Source organism: Pelophylax lessonae (assembly GCF_965119305.1).
Source record: "Pelophylax lessonae genome assembly, chromosome: 4".
NCBI classification, from domain to species: domain Eukaryota; kingdom Metazoa; phylum Chordata; class Amphibia; order Anura; family Ranidae; genus Pelophylax; species Pelophylax lessonae.
Window position 1 is genome coordinate 140,906,999 of NC_138771.1, and position 20,185 is coordinate 140,927,183.

The 20,185-nt window shown below is 45.6% G+C and overlaps 1 protein-coding gene across 2 annotated transcripts in view; it reads left to right on the forward strand.

Moving 5' to 3' along the window:
* SCAPER (S-phase cyclin A associated protein in the ER) overlaps positions 1–20,185 on the forward strand; it is a 422,169-nt gene that overhangs the window by 142,475 nt on the left and 259,509 nt on the right. The window lies entirely within an intron of this gene.

A 20,185-nucleotide genomic window follows, 5' to 3' on the forward strand; every position in this document is an offset into this window, starting at 1 on the left:
TTGACTTTTTATACAGCTGTCCTGCTGACATATTCTCTATTGATGCCTAGGAGATAATACTGGGGTAAATGGTTGATCAGCAAGGACACGATTTTCTCGTGTTTACGCATGAGCTTCTACAGCAAGTCTGTATATTTATTGCTAATTTTGGTAATTCACTTTTTTAATACATCATTTATTTGAGTTTTCAAAACAGACAAAGTTGCTGAAGTCAAAGAAAGCATGTGAATGTACATGGTCATGTAGTTGTAATCATTATGTACCATTTAAATAGTTGCATAGACATTAATATGTTCAGTTAGTTGTATGTACTTTGAGCTATGTGTGGTAATCCATGGTATTTTCTTTCCTTAATTCTTCAACCTTTTTCCCAACATCATTCCTGAGGTTCCGTTCAGAGCAGTCCGGATCACAGCGTAATTGCTGTGATTCTGCCCGCAATTCCAGAATCTTGGCAAAACATAGAGTGCGTTTGCGATGACATTTTTTCTTAATGGCACCCCAAGCACGGGGCAATTTTTCTGTGATTTTCGTGCGCCAAATAGCGGTACAACCATGGCAAAAATCATGACCGCAAACGTTCCTGGCTGTGTGCCAAAATTTGAGCTTCTTTTTGAGTGTTTTTTGGAGTGGAGGGAGGCCCATGCAAATGAATGGTGCTTCTTCAAAAACTCTCAAGTAAAAAACAAAACAAAACGAGCTACTGAAGCTGTTGCTGCAGATGTGTACGGAGCCTTAGGGCTCATTCACACCATATCCATTGGTCAATGTTAATCTGAAAAAGTTTTAGGCAGGTGTGAATATTAGAAATGCTTTCAGAAATAGAAGTGTTAATATTTTATTTTAATCAATTAACAAAATGGAAAGTAAATGAACAGAAGAGAAATCCAAATCAAATCAATATTTGTTGTGACCATCCTTTGCTTTCAAAACAGCATCAATTCTTCTAGGTATACTAAGAGCCGGTTCACACTACCGTGACCAGAAAGTTGCCCCATGAAGGACTTTAGCGTGACTTTGAAGAGACTTTTGAAGAGACTTTGAAGAGACTTAAATGATAGGTGACTTTGTATGTGGGGAATGCCTGGATAATCTTTTTCTTCTTCCTGGAAAGTTTGATCACAGTCGCTTGAAAATAGATAAGGATCCGACTTAGAGGCGACTCCTATTGAAGTCTATGTGCACAAGTCAGATAGAGGTCGCCTTGAAGTAGTACAGGAACCTTTTCTGAAGTTGGAGCGTCTTTAGTAGTGCATATCAACATGGCTCTCATTCCTTTACATTGAATTTGTAATGACAAGTGACTTGGGATGACTTGAGGTCGCAGAAGTCGCGTCCCAAGTCGGAGTAGTGTGAACCGGGTCTTAAAGGAACTTTGCAGGTAGGTTGTTCCAAACATCTTGGAAAACTAACCACAGATATTCTGTGGATGTTGGCTTCATGTTATCCCAGACAGACTCGATGATAATGAGATCAGGGCTCTGTGGGGGACAAACCATTACTTCCAGGACTCCTTGTTCTTCTTTACGCTGAAGATAGTTCCTCATGACATTGGCTTCATATTTTGGGGTCAATCACATGTTTCCCTGATGGTATGGCATGATGGATAAGTATCTGCCTGTATTTCTCAGCATTAAGGACACAAAATCTCCAACTCTTTTTGCAGACATGCAACCCAAACTTGCAAGGAACCTCCACTATGCTTCACTGTTGCCTGCAGGCACTCAATATTCTACCGGTCTCCAGCCCTTCTGCAAATAAACTGCCTCCTGCTACAGCCATATATTTCACATTTTGACTCATCAGTCCAGAGCACCTGCTGCAATTTTCCTGCACCCCAGTTGAACAATGATGCATTACGCACATACTAGTGGTGTAACAGCGCTTTAAACGCCGTTATCCCTTTGCTGACTCAGTCTCAAATATGGTGGATCACCCTGTTTTCAGAACAAGTCTACTGTGGTACCTGTGGAAGTCTCCCTGGGGTTTACGGACCTGGTGGACTGATTGGTGGAATCCCTTTCCCGCCAAATGCATTTGCTGGCGGGCTCGATACTTAAACCTGTATTCACGTCCGTCCTGGTTTCCCAGATGGTTACAGAATGAGTTGCAGTGCCTAGGGGTAACTTGAATGCTGAGACAGTTCCCCCGGCTCTGATGAGCTCACGGGCCAGATGGCCCAGGCCCTGGTGTGCCTATGTGCTGCGGCCCTGGACGCGGCTTCTCTGGTTGCCAGAGTGTCAGCGGTAAGGATTGCCATGCGCAGCATGGTGTGGCTGCAGGCCTTAAAAGATCTCCCATTTTTTGGGTGAACGCCTGTTTGGGGACTCCTTGGATGAGTTAATCAAGGGCCTGACGGGGGTGAGAGTTCTCTGCTACCCCGATCCTCAAAAGGCAAGGCACCTCGCAGTAAGAGGGGACCCTCTTCCTCGGCTCAGAGGCGTTTTTTTTCGGGCCTCATGGGCGCAAGAAAAAGGTAAACCGTTCTGAGCCTCTGGATGTAACTAGATGGCTTAGTCGGGTAAGCCCAAGCCTAGCCGGTCCGGTTCGGCAGAAACATCTTCTTCTGCATAAGGGGGCACCCTCACCCAATTCAGGGTTGGGGGGCGTCTGCATTACTTTCAGGAACCCTGGACATCTGATTCAGGACAATTGGGTTCCTAAACGAATTTGTTCGGGGTACATGATCGAATTTCGGTCTCGTCCAACAGACAGATTGTTTCCCCGATTCTCCGTTTGTCTCCGGATCGATTGATGGATCTCAGAGAGGCAGCGCAGGATCACCTTGCACGGGGAGTGTTTGTGCCGGTTCCTTAGCGGTAAAAATGTTTTGAGGTTTTTATTCAAACCTGTTCACGGTGCCCAGAAAGGAGGGCAAGGTGCATCCATTTTTGGACTTCAAGTCAATGTACCGCTTTGTGCGGGTGCAGAAACTTCGGATGGAATCTGTTCGGACTTTCAAGGAGGAGCACTTTCAATTTGTGGCTTTACCCTTTGGTCTAGCCTCCGCTCCCTGAGTATTCTCCGAGCTTTTGGCTCCGGTGTTGACTTTGCTCCGAAAAAGGGGGATTGCAATCCTTGGATATCTGGACGATCTCCTGTTGAGATCTGGTCACTCACGGTTCGAACGCTTCAGGAGTTCGGGTGGACCATTAACTTCAAGAAGTTTGCACGCACTGATTCAGTCGGTGCGATTGAATTACCTGTGTATGAATTTGGACTCCTCTCTGGCGAGTCTTTCTCCCCGGGGACCAGCTTCAGATGTTGCATAGCGAGATCAGGTTGCTGATGGGCGATGATCTCTCCTCCCTGCAGACTTGCATGCGGGCTTTGGGACGCATTGTGTCGACCTTCGAGGTGGTCCCGTTTGCTCAATTTCACTCAAGACCTCTACGAATAGAGATTCTTGTCAGGTGGAACAAGGATCCACAGTCCCCAGACAGAATGGTATGTCTGAGCCGGTCCAACGATGTTAGGGCTCTCGTGGTGGCTTCTGTCGCCCACTCTGAGCCGGGGCGAGTTTTCTTCTACTACTGTAGTGGACGGTGGTCACCACAGATGCCAGCCTGTTGGGCTAGGGTGGAGTGCTGAACAGTCTCTATGCCATAGACTCTAGTCCATGGAGTAATCCTCCTTGCCAAAATATGTCCTGGAGCTCAGGACAATAAGGCTCTGCCTGCTCCACTGGATGACTCGGCTGCATGGTTTTCTGGTTCGGGTACAATCCGACTATGCCACGGCTGTGGCTTGCATCAATCGTCCAAGGGGCAGCAAGAGTGCCCGGGATTCTGACTTGGGCCGGGGAACATGTTCAGGCTCTCTCCGCAGTTCACATTCCAGGAGTGGGGAACTGGCTGACGGAGTGACTGTGTCATCTGGTTCTTTTTCAGGGGAAATGGTTCCTGCATTCAGTGATTTTTCATCTCCTGTGTACCTGGTGGGGAACTCCAGAGGTGGATCTGTTTTCATCTCGTCTGCGCGGGGTTAAGAGGTTCATGGCCAGGGCTCGAGATCCTCTGACCGACGCCGCAGACGCATTGGTGGTATCGGCTGATTTATGCCTTTCCTCCGATACAGTTATTGTCGAGGTTCCTCTGCGGGTTGGCGGTGGAACAGGTGCTGGTAATTCTGGTAGCCCCAGACTGGCCTCGCTGGTCTTGGTATGCAGGCCTGGCAATGATGGTCTTCGAGCTTCCCTGGTGGCTGGGATCTGCTATCTGAAGGGCCGATCTTCCATCCTGCTTTACGGTCGCTGTCCTTAACGGCATGGCTGTGAAGGCCAGCTGTTGGGAGACAGAGGTCTCTCTGATTCTGTAATTCCTACCTTGCTGGGAGCTAGGAAGGTGACTTCCAGGAAGATTTCTCATCGGACTTGGAAGGGGCATATTGCCTGAGGTGCTTCGCAAAGTTGCTTCCTCGCTCGTTTTTGGTGGCGAGGGTCTTAGCCTTCTTACAGAAAGGAGTTGAGAAACGCTTGACTTTAGGCACGCTTACAGGTCAGGTGTCGGCCTTAGCTGTTTACTTCCGAAGCCCCTTGGCGACTAATTCCTTGCTCCACACCCCTTTTCAAGGGGTGCATTATCGGGCTCCGCCGAGGAGATCCCCTTGGCCTCTGTGGGCTCTGGATTTGGTTTTGTACGTTCTTTAACGGTCTCACTTTGAAAATATTTGGGGAATTTCTCTGCCCTTGTTGTCTCAGAAGATTGCCTTCTGGTGGCTATAGCTTCTGCCCACAGAGCATCTGAGTTGGCTGCTCTGTCCTGCCGTTTGCCTTTTTGGTGGTTCATAGGGATAAGGTTGTTCTACGACCTTATCAGTCTTTTCTTCCTTAGGTGGTCTGCTTTCTTCCTTACGTGGTGTCTGGTTTGCCTTCGCCTTGTGCTGTGCCCAAGCATCCCAAGGAACTTGCCTTGCATTCGCTGGATGTGGTTCGGGCGATCGGGTTTTTCCTGTCCCCCACAGAGTCCTTTCGGACATCTGATTCCTTGTTTATCCTTCCTGAGAGATCTCGTGGGGGTTCGGCTGCATCTGCTGCAACCATGTCAGAATGGTTCAGGCAGACAATTGTTCGAGCCTGTTCATTACGGCGTCAGGTTTTCTCCTTCCCTGTGAGGGCGCGTTCTACTAGCACGCTAAGTGCCTCTTGGGCTTTTCGTCATCAGGCTTCTGTTGCTCAGGTGTGTTAAGTGGCGACTTGGTCATCTATACACGTTTTACAAATTCTATAAAGTTGACTTGATGGCATCCTCATATGCCTCATTTGGCAGCAGGGTTTTGCAGGCTGCTGTTTAACCACTTGCCGACTGCCTAACGACTATCTACGTCGGCAGACAGCCCCTCACAGGCAAAGTGACATAGTACTACGTCGCTAGCCTGTGAGGCTCTAGGGAGCGAGCGCTCGCCGCCGGAGGCGCGCTCCCGCTCTCTCACGGACCCCCCCGTGCATGAGAGCGGCGGACCCGATCGTCACTCGCGATCGTCGGTTACACCGGGAGAAAGGCAGGCGGCTAATGTAAACAAAGCCGCCTGTCTTTCTCCCCTGTGTAACAGCAGAGATCATACGGTCCTGCTATGTAGGACCGTAGATCTCTGCTGTTACATGAAAAGCCACATCCAATCACAGTTAGAAGCACGCCCCTAGGGACACACTTAATCCCTCCTTCTCCAATAAAGTTAACCCCTTCCCTGCCAGTGTATTTTTTACAGTAACAGTGCATATGTATAGCACTGATTACTGTAGTAATGTCACTGATACCGCCAAAAGTGTCAAAAATGTCAGTCAATGGTCCGATCTGTCTGCCGCAATGTCGCAGTCCCGCAAAAAAAATCGCAGATCGCTGCCATTACTCGTTAAAAAAAAACAATAAAAATTACAAAAATATTTCCCTTAGTTAGTAAACTCAATAACTTTTGCGCAAACCAATCAAAATACGCTTTTTGCGATTTTTTTTTACCAAACATATGTAGCAGAAAACAAATTGGCCTAAAATGTTAAAAAATTTTGATTTTACATTTTTTTTGGGGAATTTCATATAAAAAAATGTGAAAAATATTGTTATTTTTGCAAAAGTGACGCTCTTTTTTTGTTTATAGCGCATGATCAAAAAATCGCACAGGTGATCAAATACCACCAAAAGAAAGCTCTGTTTGTGGGAAAAAAATGACGTCAATTTCATTTGGGTACAGCGTCGCACGACCGCGCAATTGTCCATTAAAGTCACGCGGTGCCGAATTGCAAAATATGCCCTGGTCAGGAAGGGGGTAAAATCTTCCGGGGCTTTAGTGGTTAAAGAGACTTGGTTTTTTTTTTTCTCTTTAAAGGGTTGTATTTTTTCTCTTGTGGGTAAGCTCCTGTTGGTATTGGTTGAGCTTTTTGTTGCCCAGTTGGCTACGTTTTTAGCCTTGGAAATACGTTAACAGTTTTTGGTTGCATTCTTCCCACCCCTCATGCCTATACTGCTTTGGGACGTCCCATTAGTGAAGAAGCATTAAGAGCTGCGTCTGTCAAAGGACTCAGAGAAAAGGATTTTACGGTAAGTTCTTACAAAAATCCAATTATCTTGGAGTATAGTACAGGACACTATACTCCCGTCTTTCCTCTTAAATTTCCCCACTGGTTGCTAAAGACCTGGAGCCTTAAAGAGTGGGCAATGTTATACGGGTGCACAGGGGGCATTTCCCAGTAAAACTTTTACTAGTGTTTAATTATCTAAAGTTATCAGCACAAAACCCATGGTCTATCAACCTTTTTTTTGTTAGAAACAGTAAGATGTGCAGTTTTTTTGATTAGTAGAATACAAAAAGAATCAACTCACACTTGCCAGTCAGAAAAAAAAGATATAAAAAACAGAAGTTTTTGTTGCATACATTTGCAAATGTGTAGTGTAGTGCCATACTGCCATGCCGAGGCAGCTCTGCAAAGTGTGGTCCCTAACTCAAGTCTAATAGAGCAATGAATACACTGAGAGCAGATTTGCCTTGGAGGTGGCCCATTCTTCTTTAGGCTCCGTTCACATGTAGGCGTTTTTGGGGAGTTTTTCTGCTCTAGGATCAGCTCTCAAAACGCCCAACAAGACAAATCCTATTCATTTCAATGGCCCCTGTTCACATCTGAGCGTTTTGACGCCTGAAGCAAAACACCCAATGCTCAAAAAAGTACTTGATCTTCTTTTTGGGCAGATTACAGGCGTTTTCCATTGGTTTCTATTCAATCTAAAAACGCCTGCACAAAAATCGCGGTAAAAATCGCGGTAAAAAATGCGCGAAAACACTACGCTCAGGTGTGAATGTAGCCTTAAAGTTATACTAAAGTCTTGTTTTCTTTTTTTTTTTTGGGTTAAAAATAATAAACATGTTATATTTTACCTGCTCTTTGCAGTGGATTTGCATAGAGAAGCCCAGATCCACCTCTTCTCGGGTCCCTTGCTGGCACTCCTGGTCCCTTCCTCCTGCCAAGTGCCCCCACAGGAAGCAGCTTGCTATGGGTACACCTGAGCCGATCTGCTGCTCTGTGTCCATTCAGATGCAGAGCCATCGCCCCCTCTCTCTCTTCATTGGCTCAGTGACTTTGACATCAGCGGGAGCCAATGGTGCCCCATTGCTGTCTCAGCCAATGAGAAGGGAGAGTCCTGGAAAGCCGAGACTTTCATGCAACATTGCTGGATCGAGAGGGGGCTCAGGTGGGTATGGGGGGGGGTAAGGATGGCTACTGCACACAGAAGGTTATTTAACTTAATGCATTAGGATAAAAAACTTCTACCTTTAGAACCACTTTAAAGGTGCAGAGACACACCAGGAGCCCAGACTTGCTCAACTGCAGCTAAAGAGCTCTGATTTCTATCTACTTAAATACAAGAACAATAAAAATACCAACCACTCATATCAATTTGCACCTGGCATTAATTAGATTATCATGGTCAGGGCAGTTAACATATTAATACATTACAAAAAGTACATCAGTACACTTACCAGCTAGTCAGTTAAACATTTCTTCCATTTAACTACTCTGGTTAGCTAGTGTTTTGGGATCACCTAGTCTGATTTTAGGTGATCAAGGGAATTTCAGCTCTGCCCATCCGTGTTTCTAAATTTACATTTTTTCATGCCTCTGAGCATTCTTTAATAAATTCTTTCTTTATAGTAACTAATAATTACTATTATATTCCCTTTTCATCCCTACTGTGGGTTCACAATTTTGTGTTGTGTATTGCGTTAACGCACCTGTGTCACACTAAGATAGTCTAATAAAATGAATAGATTGGCAATGCACGAAAAAGGCCAAAAAAACAGACATGCACCATTTCTCTTTTGTTCATTGATGGACACAGCTTCAGATCTTCATAACCATTGGGTTATACTGCCCCCTACAGAAGTAGGACACTAGGCAGAAAAAAAGTCTGGCTACCCCCATGGGGAGTCCCAGTGGTAATACTCCCTCTCTCTGCTATAGGCACCCAGTTTTTTATGCCTAGTCAGGAGTAAGGACCTAATTCCTTGCTGGGATCTTTGGTCCTGGCAATTTTTTCTTTTTTAGATAGAATTTTTTTTTCTCCTGGATTTTTCCTGTGAGATCTACAATCAACTGCCGGACTGGGCGATGGGCTGGATAATCTAAATCCAGTGGACACCCCAGTCTGGCCAGCAAGCGCGCACAGACCTCAGCTCTGCGTTAGGTTGGCCGCGACATAGCCCCACTGGACGGGGGCTGGCCTGCGAGTTAAACGCTACGACTAGGTCTCGGCCCGAGTCGCAGCGATCCTCTTGGCCGACAGCCCCCCCCATTTCAATGGAGAGGGGTTCTGTCTGGAGCAGTTTCCCGCCTGGTTCCTGGTATGGTAAGTAGCTGTCCCCCCCCTCTCCCTCTGGAGGGTTTTGGGATGGACCTGGGCCCCTCCTTGGGTCGGTTGGACACCCATGTTCCCCTCCTTCCCATCACGCACCCCCCTTGTCATCTGTCACCCATCCTACCCCCCTCTCCTTTCACATATGTTGGGGCTGTTTGGGTGGTCTGATCCACCCCTTGGGGTGGGGGCAGGGCACTATGCTGGCAATGGGGCCGGAAGTGTGCGCCGCTGGGGATCGGACGATCGACTATGTGGGGGGGGGGTTTTACCTGGTGGGGGCTCCTGCAAGGGCCCCTCGTCCTGCCTGGGTCTGTCCTTGAGGTGTGGGTTCCCTCCTGGGTCCCTGTAAGCCTCGTGGTACCGCACAGAGCCGTCATTTTGTTGTAGCCTGTGTCTTTCTATACACGGCGGCCATGTTTGTGTAGTCCGGCGGACATTTTGCGGTGGTTTGCCAGTGAAAATAGTGGCGGCCATGACAGTGGAGCCCTGTGAGCGGCGATTTCAGCAGTGGGAGCCCCTCCTCATCCCCTGGTGCTGACTCCTGGATCCTTTCACTTCCTGATCACAGTGGAGTGCAGATTATCTTGGTGGCTGCAGGTTCCTGTTCCTGCTGGGTGATGAGTCTGGTGGGGTTCTCTTCGTCTTTGCTGAGGATCGCTTGGTACTTGTGCCTGGCGACCAGGTGGTGCTGCCAGCGCGGTTGGGGTTGTCCCTGGCAGTGTTTTACACTTTTTGTGGGGTCCCCCTGGTGACTCATGGAGTCTTTGGAGCACATCTCCCCACCTAAATCCCTCTCTGAGGCTGCAGGGCCCTCCGGGTCCCAACCATCTATCGATGCACTGACGGTGGTCCTGAAGTCCTTTGTGTCCCGGGTGTAGGTGGTCTTCGGGTGACGGGCTTGCAAAAAGCGCCCCCCCCCCACCTTCCCCTGCCTCATCTATCTCATCAGATCCTGAATCTGATTCGGCTGCCTTGGACTTGGGTCATCCTGCTGGGCCTGCAATCACGCCCGGAATCCTCTGATACTGAGGATGATTCTTCCACATCTGCAACCGTGCACGAAAAGGCACTGGTGGAAGCATTGATTGTGTCTGTGCATGAGACCTTGAAGATGGAGGATGCAGCTGCAACGGAGGCGCTGGTTCCATTTGGCACTCACAAGCCATCCAGAGTGGCAAAGGTGTTTCCTTTCCCCTGACTTTTTTGACAGAATTGTCGCTAAAGAGTGGGGATGACCAAAGCGCCCCCTGGGGTCCCTAAGTGCTTTACTAGGTGTTACCTCTATGAGGAGTCCCTTCCTAAGAAGTCGACTTTTCCACTGGTGGTGGACCCTCCGGTTTCCTGATTAAACAAGGCAACCATGATTCCGATTGAAGAGTCCCCGACCTAAAAAGATCCGGCTGTCAGGAAGGCGGGGGCAGTGGCCCGCAATGTGTACACTCTGGCTGGTTTGGCACTGAGGCTGGTATTCACCATTGCCATGGTGTCGCAAACTCTGGCCGAGAGGGCTAAGCTTTTACGCCGTGACCTGGAGGGAGAACAGCTCCCTCCTGCCTTTGCTGAGCTGGCGGACCAGCTGGTCCAGTGGTTGCAGTTTATCTGTGATGCCTCTTTGGATGCAGCTCCTCTAGTGGCTCGGCTCTCTGTTTTGGCAGTGGTCCTTTGGCGTGTCTTTTGGCTCAAATGCTGGTCTGTGAACCAGACTTCTAAAAAGGCCTTGACTGATCTTCCCTTTCAAGGAGATCGCCTGTTTGGAGCTACCCTGGATGAGGTTCATAAAAGGTCTCGCAGGGGGGGAAGAGTACCTTTCCTCCACAGGCTACTAAGAGCAAGGAACCTCGTCATAGACGTGGGCCTTCCTTTTTCAGCTCATAAGAAGTTTTTTCGTCCCTCAGGGTCAACTGACAAGGGCTCGAAGCATTTCAGGGCCTCCACTGGAGGATTCAAAGAACCTGGTCTGACAAGCCGAGAGCAGGCTTCTCCAGACCCGCGGACAAAGCTCCTTCAGCATGAAGGTGCGCCCTCACCCGTATCGGGGGTGGGGGGACGTCTTCGCTGGTTTCTGGACCTGAAGACTTCCCTGATGCAAGATAAGTGGGTCCACGAAGTCATTAGGTCCGGCTATAAGATCGAGTTTTGCTCTTGTACCCTGGCAAGGTTCTTTCCTTCCAACTTGCGCCTTTCCCCAGACCACTTACAGGATCTGTTTGGGGTGGTACAAGACCTGTTACATCAAGGGGTGATTGTCCCGGTTCCAACTTCAGAACGTTTTTAGGGTTTTTACTCAAACCTATTTACAGTTCCCAGGAAAGAAGGCAAAGTGCGTCCAATCCTGGACCTCAAGGCACTGCATTGTGCGGGTGCAGAAGTTCAGAATGGAGTCCATTCGCATGGTGGGGGCATCCCTGCATCAGGGGGATTTCCCTGTCTCTATCAACATCAAGGATGCTTACCTTCACATTCCAATATGTGCCAGTCACCAGCGCTTCCTCCGCTTTGCCGTGTGAGAAGAGCATTATCAGTTTGTGGCGTTACCCTTTGGTCTCGCCTCTGCTTCTCAGGTCTTCACAGAAATGTTAGCCCGGTGCTAGCTTTGCTACACCAGCGGGGAATCATGGTACTGGGCTACTTGGACTATCTCCTTCTGCAAGTGGAGTCTCCTTCTGCTTTGGTGGAAAACCTGGAGATCTGCAAGGACCGCTCACAGACACCAGTGTCTGTGTATGGACACCTAGCCGACCCCTGCTTGGAGCTGCATTGCCAAAATGTATGGCATGATGATGAGTAAATGCCCATAGCATGCTTTGTGGTAGTCACCACACACCACAGTGGAAAAGTGCACCCAGCCTACAGGAAGAATTCTGCAGAGGAAGATGTAGATCTTTGGAAGGGAATGTTGTACCACATACAGTATATTGAGTGGCAGAAGGTCTCAGTCCCACTTAGAGGAGTTCTTAAAGTACTGCTCATTTTGACAATGGGAACATTAAAGGGACCATGGAAGTAAACTTGCTTTGTGCACTGGTCCAAATCCTTTGATGAAGGGGGGATTATGGTGTGGGGTTGTTTTTTAGGGCTTGGGCCTGGTCCCTTAGTTCTAGTCTTAACCACTTAAGCCCCGGAAGATTTTACCCCCATTCCGACCAGGGGGTATTTTGCGATTCGGCACTGCGTGACTTTAACGGAGAATTGCGCGGTCGTGCGACGCTGTACCTAAATGAATTTGGCGTCCTTTTTCTCCCACAAACAGAGCTTTCTTTTGGCGGTATTTGATCACCTGTGCGATTTTTTGATCACGCGCTATAAACAAAAAAAGAGCGTCCATTTTGCAAAAATAGCAATATTTTTCCCTTTTTTTTATATGAAATTCCCCCCAAAAAAAATGTAAAAATCAAAATTTTTTAAAATTTTCGGCCAATTTGTTTTATGCTACCTATGTTTGGTAAAAAAAATCGCAAAAAGCGTATTTTGATTGGTTTGCGCAAAAGTTATTGCGTTTACTAACTAAGGGAAAGATTTTTGTCATTTTTGTTGGTTTTTTTTTTAACGCGTAATGGCGGCGATCTGCGATTTTTTTTGCGGTACTGCGACATTGCGGCGGACAGATCGGACCCTTGACTGACATTTTTGACACTTTTGGGGTTACCAGTGACATTTCTACAGTAATCAGTGCTATACATATGCACTGTTACTGTAAAAATACACTGGTAGTGAAGGGGTTAACTTTATTTGAGAGGGAGGGGCTGTGTGTGTCCCTAGGGGCGTGATTCTAACTGTGATTGGCTGGGGCTTCAGCTGTATGCAGAGTGATCAACGGATCTACATAGTAGATCCAGATGATCAGCTCTCATACAGCGAGGAGAATGACAGGCAGCTTGTTTACACAAGCTGCCTGACTTTCTCCCTCTCCCCCGCCGATCGCAGAGTGGCCGGCGGACATCGGGTCCGCCGGTCACACGCGCGGGGGGGTCCGTGACCACTCGGGAGCGGGAGCGCGCCTCCGGGGGCGCGCGCTCGCTCCCTAGACCCTCACAAGCTAGTGACGTAGCCCTACGTCACTTTGCCTGTGAGGGGCTGACCGCCGACGTAGATAGTCGTGCGGCGGTCGGCAAGTGGTTAAGGTGTCAGCATACCAAGACATTTTCGACAATTTCATGCTCCCAACTTTGTGGAAACAGCTTGGGGATGGTCTCTTCCTGTTCCAACATGACTGCGCACCAGTGCAGAAAGCAAGGTCCATAAAGACATGGATGAGCGAGTTTGGGGTGGAGGAACTTGACTGGCCTACACAGAGTCCTGGCCTCTCGTTTACATCAGTGCCTGACCTCACAAATGGGCTTCTGAAAGAATGGTCAAACATTCCCATAGACACACTCCTAAACCTTGTGGACAGCCTTACTAAAACAGTTCAACAAACAACAGAAATGGGATAATTAGCGCTCCCCAAGGCAAAGACAACTAGGCTGAGAAATAATGGATAAAATATCTCAGTTTATTGGGATTTTGGACAAAGGACTCCGGTCATTGGATGGCAAGGGGACACACACAGAACTTAATGGAAATATGAGTTGTTGTGCAGTACCTGAGGTGGAAGCCAATGCTGTGAGGGGAGAATGTCACACCCATATGAGTTGGTTAGAAGGAATGAGCTTGATAAGGCTGGAAGTTACCCGAAGAAATGCCTCGCAGAGGGGGAGAAACCACAGCGTCTGCAACGCAGGAAGGAAAATGAAGTTACCGCTGGGAGCTGCAGATGGCTGGCCACATATTCGGAGCGCGCCGGCATCTCCTCCACTCGTGGGTCCTTAGCCGCGCCGGGAGTTGACGTTACCGGAAGTTGGCAGCGTAGGGAAGACAGCGCCAGACAGTCGGACACAATGGGAAGCAGCATTGTCCACACACAGGATTACCGGAGTGTCAAAGCCAAGGAACCAAACGCCAAGATTTGATTACATGTTTCGGGGATTCCTCTTCATCATATCTCTTTGTGTGTGTTCTTCCTAAAACAGTTGAAGCTGTTATAGCTGCAAAGGGTGGGGCAACTCAATATTGAAACGTACGGACTACACACAAACAGGCGGTTCATTTCATCAGTTCAGCGCGCTTTTTTGGAATCAGTTTTTTTCAGTCAATATCAGTTTCACATCCGTTTTTCATCCGTTGTCATCCGATTTTCATCTAAAGTAAATGAAGAGGAGTCCTTGTGCTTTTTTATTATATTCCTCTTTATTCTGTTAATGATTTTAGAATTCACTTATTTTAAAACATTAGTTATTGATGTGGCTAATCTGGATAGAATATGATAATAGCTTGTTGCTAATCCTTGTCTTTAGCAATGATAGTGTGTTATTTATGACTCCCCAGGAAAATATTTTAAATTTCATTACCTCGGGAATAAAATGTGAGCGTTGATACAAGAGGTCACGTTTTATGGTTGAAAGTCTCAGCTCAAATATGTTTACATAAGCTGTTTACAATTACACTTTCCAGATTAATAGGCTCAACACAAATTATTCCTCTCATTTAGCTGGCTCAGGGTCTACTACAGTAATTAATTCATGCATAGGTACCTAAGACTGGAATATAAAAACTGGATTGGTTCCAAAGGACAGGTAAGCCTGAAGCATAAATACATGCTATAAACATCCAAGTTTTACTCCTTTATACCTTTTTCAAAAGGAAAAGGACAATCACTATGGATTTATTTATATCAGGCACTTTAGGGACTGTTTGACACATTGAGTTCTATTTAGTAAATGCGTGTTTTCCATAGGTGCAGTGATCAAAAGGAACAAGTCAGAATTTAAATTGATATGTTTTTTGTGTTAAAATTAAAAAGTTTATAGAAAATGGAGCGATAATTTACCTTCTCTTTCACAGTCCCTGCTGGCTACTTCTTTCTCTGATTGCCCTCTTAGCAAGCTGGCTGCTAAGGGGGCACTTCTATATGTGTGCTCCCAAGCCAGGCTTTATGCATCCATAGACACACACAGCACTGACAAGCCACGCCTCCCACCTCACTGGAGTTTTACCGTCAGTAGCAGGGGACTATGGCTCCCGCTGCTGTCCAAGTCTCCTGTGAATCCAGCTTTGAATTTCAACCTTTCTGTTTAAAATTTTAAAAAATGCTTGCTGCTTCTATCACTTCCTATAGATCATATCCCATCTTGCACTGCCTTGTGGCATCCCAGAATAGGCATGTACCACCCTGGACCACACCTCCCTCATTACTACACCACCTCTTGTTTTATTTCTATCCGCTTTCCTTAATTCTTCCCATAAGGTTGACCATACACTGTCCAATCTGATTGTACAATCTTCTTTAGATCTACCATCAGCGATGTATTGCAAGGGGCTGTCTAATTTGATACAAATGTAATAGATTGTTCAAGTGGGTCTTCATATTCCATAGTTTAGGTAAATCTAAAGTAAATTGTACACAGATTGTAAAATCAGATTGCATAGTTTATGACCATATTTATACAAGTACATAGGAGGAAGTAGATGGAGATACTCATAGCTGTCAGGCCCCATTCACAACTTTGTGTAGCGGGAACTCGAGTTCTTGCACGTTTTTTTTTTAGGGGGGTGGGGGGGGGGGGGCATTTTGTAGCTTTCTTGCTTATCACACATAGGGCAGCCGATTCACTTGAATAGGCCTCCCACTGTGCGACAAACACTCTATAGAAGCTTACCACACTTTTTGGTGTGCTTGCAGACACAATGCATACTGCCCGCGAGCCATTACATTTTTTGCAATACAAGGGAAATGGAGGAGTTTTATATGGGAGATTGGAAGCTGAGGTAAGGCCTGTACTAAAAGACAGAGAAAACTTTTTCTGGAATTTAGGAAAAAAATTTAGAACTTAGCCTTAAACCTGTGATTATACTTCACCTGCTCTGATATCAGTTTGTTGCTGACTCTGACCCCTTCCTTTCATTATGGGTATTAAATACTGGCTTCCCTCACCGTACTGTTACTGTTGCTGTCTTCGTTACTGACCTTAGCTTTGTCACTGATCTGTGATTACACTCCACCTGCCCTGACATCAGTTCGTTCCTGACTCTGACCCCTTCCTTTCATTATGGGTATTAAATACTGGCTTCCCTCACCGTACTGTTACTGTTGCTGTCTTTGTTACTGACCTTAGCTTTGTCACTGATCTATGATTATACTCCACCTGCCCTGACATCAGTTTGTTCCTGACTCTGACCCCTTCCTTTCATTATGGGTATTAAATACTGGCTTCCCTCACTGTACTGTTACTGTTGCTGTCTTCGTTACTGACCTTAGCTTTGTCACTGATCTGTGATTACACTCCACCTGGCCTGACATTAGTTTGTTCCTGACTCTGACCCCTTCCTTTCATTATGGTTATGAAATGCTGGCTTCCCTCACTGTACTGTTTTTGTGGGTTCACTGTTACTGTTGCTGTCTTCGTTACTGACCTTAGCTTTTTCACTGATCTATGATTATACTCCACCTGCCCTGACATCAGTTTGTTCCTGACTCTGACCCCTTCCTTTCATTATGGGTATTATATACTGGCTTCCCTCACTGTACTGTTACTGTTGCTGTCTTCGTTACTGACCTTAGCTTTGTCACTGATCTGTGATTATACTCCACCTGGCCTGACATTAGTTTGTTCCTGACTCTGACCCCTTCCTTTCATTATGGTTATGAAATGCTGGCTTCCCTCACTGTACTGTTTTTGTGGGTTCACTGTTACTGTTGCTGTCTTCGTTACTGACCTTAGCTTTGTCACTGATCTATGATTATACTCCACCTGCCCTGACATCAGTTTGTTCCTGACTCTGTCCCCTTCCTCTCATTAGGGTTCTGATACACAAACCCTTTTTTATATGTCATCTGACCATGGGTACCACTGCTGCCTGTCTTTGGCCATGCTGTTGCGCAGTCACACCTGCCACCTGTGTGGTCAGATAATGCCATCCAGTGGTGATGTTCTAAGTATTTATGTACCTGCAGGTGCATAAAACTGTTGAAGATGGCAGCTACTATAGTTGAAACACAGTGTAGAGCAACTATACAGGCATATAGAACATACAAATCAATCTTCACTTTCTAGACTGGGTGTAGGCTATTGGTTTAAATTATTTTCCTCAAATCAAGAGATAAAAATATTAAAACAAAGAAAAGATGTTCTTTAATGTATTCATAGATATTAGGTACTCATGTTTCCTTCATTGTGCTTTTTACCTCACTCACTAGACCTAATCAAGGAACCATGATGTTCAGGAACATTAAATATCATCTTCTATAAGTAGATCGAAGGAAGCAGTTAAGATATCTATTTAGCTTGGAAACATGCATACGGCCAAGAGGTACAGCTAAGCAGGACTGTTCCTCTGAATAATCGTGCCCAGAAGCTCAACCAAGTTATGTTATTCCTTTTCCATGTATTTCAGTTAAAGCTTTACATTTACAAAATATTTTTGCAGTTATGTCAGGCTTCAGAGAAAACAACTCCAAGCTGACAAATTAATGAGTATTCAAAAATGATTGTATGCTGCTCTGAAGACACATTGTAAATCCAGCTAAACTTGTACAATTAAGATTTTGATAGAAAAGGTGACCTTTACAACTTTACTTAAAATGCAGCTAATACCACTCTAAAATGCAGCTGAACTATTAGAACATATTCAAAGAAGAAAAGAGACCCTGGATCCTTCAGTAGAAAAATAAAAAAATACGATTGGGTGCATCATGGCAAAGATATTGCGGTAATACAAATGTACAATGAACAAGTACACATGTGTGTGGTTTCCCTGGCACACTTTAAGTATGGCCCACGTAAAGGGCATTTATTCACTGAATTACTGTATGGATGGGTAATGGCCATTTCCTGCCCTTTTTCCTGTGTGAATTTTCTGTCATTGAACATGCAGAGAACCCTCTGGTTGTATTATTGGGCTACGGAGCAGGCATGCAAAAACGTTTGAAGCACAGTGTCTCCTGGATACATTCATTAAATATGTCACTGGGGGTAAGAGTGTTTATCTACCCCAGCAGGAAAAACTTAGACATTTAGCTAAAAATACTTCCCCCTCTGAGGGCAAGAAGAGTTCCTTTTATTATTCCCAGGCCTCAACTTTTAAAGTCACCTTCAAACCTGCTGACAAATGTGGGGCACCCTCACTTTCTAAAGTGGTGCATTTAGGGATACCTGACAGCATCTCAGATTCGTGGGTATGAGAAGTGGTTTCCAGCAGCTACAAACTAGAGTTCTGCTCACAGCCCCCTCCCTGAATAATGTCTTCCAACCTGCCTCTGTTACTGCACAGATTAGCATATATTCTTGCATGTCATTTGGATTAAAGAGTCATTGCCATAGTTTCTGCAGCATAAGAGATTTACTCCAACCTTTTGACTGTCCCCAAATTCAAAGGGGCCATCCACCCCATCTTGAATCCCAAGACCCTTAACATCTTTATGGAATCCCCAATATTTGTCATAGTCTCTCTCCATCAAGGATACTTTTTTTTGCCTTTGTGGACATCATAGGTTTGATCTTGCATGTACCCTGTTTTCCTTCACATCTGTAATTCCTTTGCTTTACAGTGGTTCCCCAGCACTTCCAGTTCCTTATCCTGTCATTCGGCCTGTATCCTGCACTCTGTTTTCTTCAAGACTTTAGCACATATGTTAGATTTGTTATGCTCCTAGGGCATCCCCACTGTGGGATATACAGTATCTCACAAAAGTGAGTACACCCTTTACATTTTTGTAAATACTTTATTGTATCTTTTCATGTGACAACACTGAAGAAATGACACTTTGCTACAATGTAAAGTAGTGAGTGTACAGCTTGTATAACAGTGTAATTTTGCTGTTCCCTCAAAATAACTCAACACACAGTCATTGATGTCTAAACCGCTGGCAACAAAAGTAAGTACACCCCTAAGTGAAAATGTCCAAATTGGGGCCGATTAGCCATTTTCCCTCCCTGGTGTAATGTGACTCGTTAGTGTTACAAGGTCTCAGGTGTGAATGGGAAGCAGGTGTGTTAAATTTGGTGTTATCGCTCTCACTCTCTCATACTGGTCACTGGGAGTTCAACATGGCACCTCACCGCAGAGAACTTTCTGAGGATCTGAAAAAAATAATTGTTGCTCTACATAAAGATGGCCTAGGCCATAAGAAGATTGCCAAGACCCTGAAACTGCTTCTTCATATTGGTGATTCTTGCGATGCTAGAAAGTCCACTTCTCGCTAGGTCTGCTGTCGCACTTGCAAACGCCTACGTCACATTTTCTGTGGGATGAATGAAGAGTCAAAGCTCAGCATTTGTGATCTTCTTTCAGAGACCGCCAGCCTCCCATTCTCTGATTAAAAATGTATACATGGTGTCTCCCATGCTGTTCCTCTGTGTACTCGCCTATCTTTTTGTGGGATTTGAATATGGTTCTCTCTGCACTTTAGAAGCTGCATTTTGAAATTTTCAGGGATATTTCCCTTTCCAAGCTTACTCACAAGGTTGCATCCAGGTGAATGTTCAGGCCTCATCTAATGCCAGATTTGCTTGTAAGGTCCTTTTAGATGGCTCTCTGAGCTTCAGGCAGCCCCAAGTTCTATTTTTTTTGCTGTTGGCCACCCCTACGTTGGATTCTTTTTGATGTCTTAATAGCCTCAGAATCTTGTGTCCCTCAGTAAGCTAGAAAGAAAATGTAATTTTTATACTCATAGTAAAATTGTTTTCTTGGAGTTTGTTCAGGGGCACAGGTTCAGCCCCCCATGTTTATGATCTTGCTCCCTGCTTTGCTATAAAACCGAGGCATGCTGCCAGTGGGATGGGTAATGGCTGGTCAGTTTTTTTGTCCCTTGGTGTTTCACCCCCCTGTAGATGGCAATATATCCCAACTGTCTTTTAATCCTGTGTCCCTCAGTGAACTCTGAAAGAGTACAAAAATAGAAAAATTTCACAGGTGTCCTGTAACAAAACATTATTTTTTCACTTTTCATTGATCACCTGCTTTAAATAAAATAGTGTAGTATTTGTATGAAATTAAATGCTGTCAGATGCTGTAGCTCAGAAAATGAAGCATTTAATTTTCTGGTACACTGCCCTAGTGGCACTATGCCCATTCTGTATCCACCAGCTTATAATCCTAGGGCGCACAGAACCACTAGAGGATAGAGGTCATGGTAACATTACCAGCTCTCACAGGCTCAGCTTTCTAGGTTTCTTTTGTTTTTTTTTGTTTTTTTCTACAACGCCCTATAGTCTCTGTATGGGAAGAATACGTTTTTTTATCTTTTGATTATATGTTCTATTAATGGAGTTTTTATAAAGATTAATTTCACAGAATTAAATCCTGAT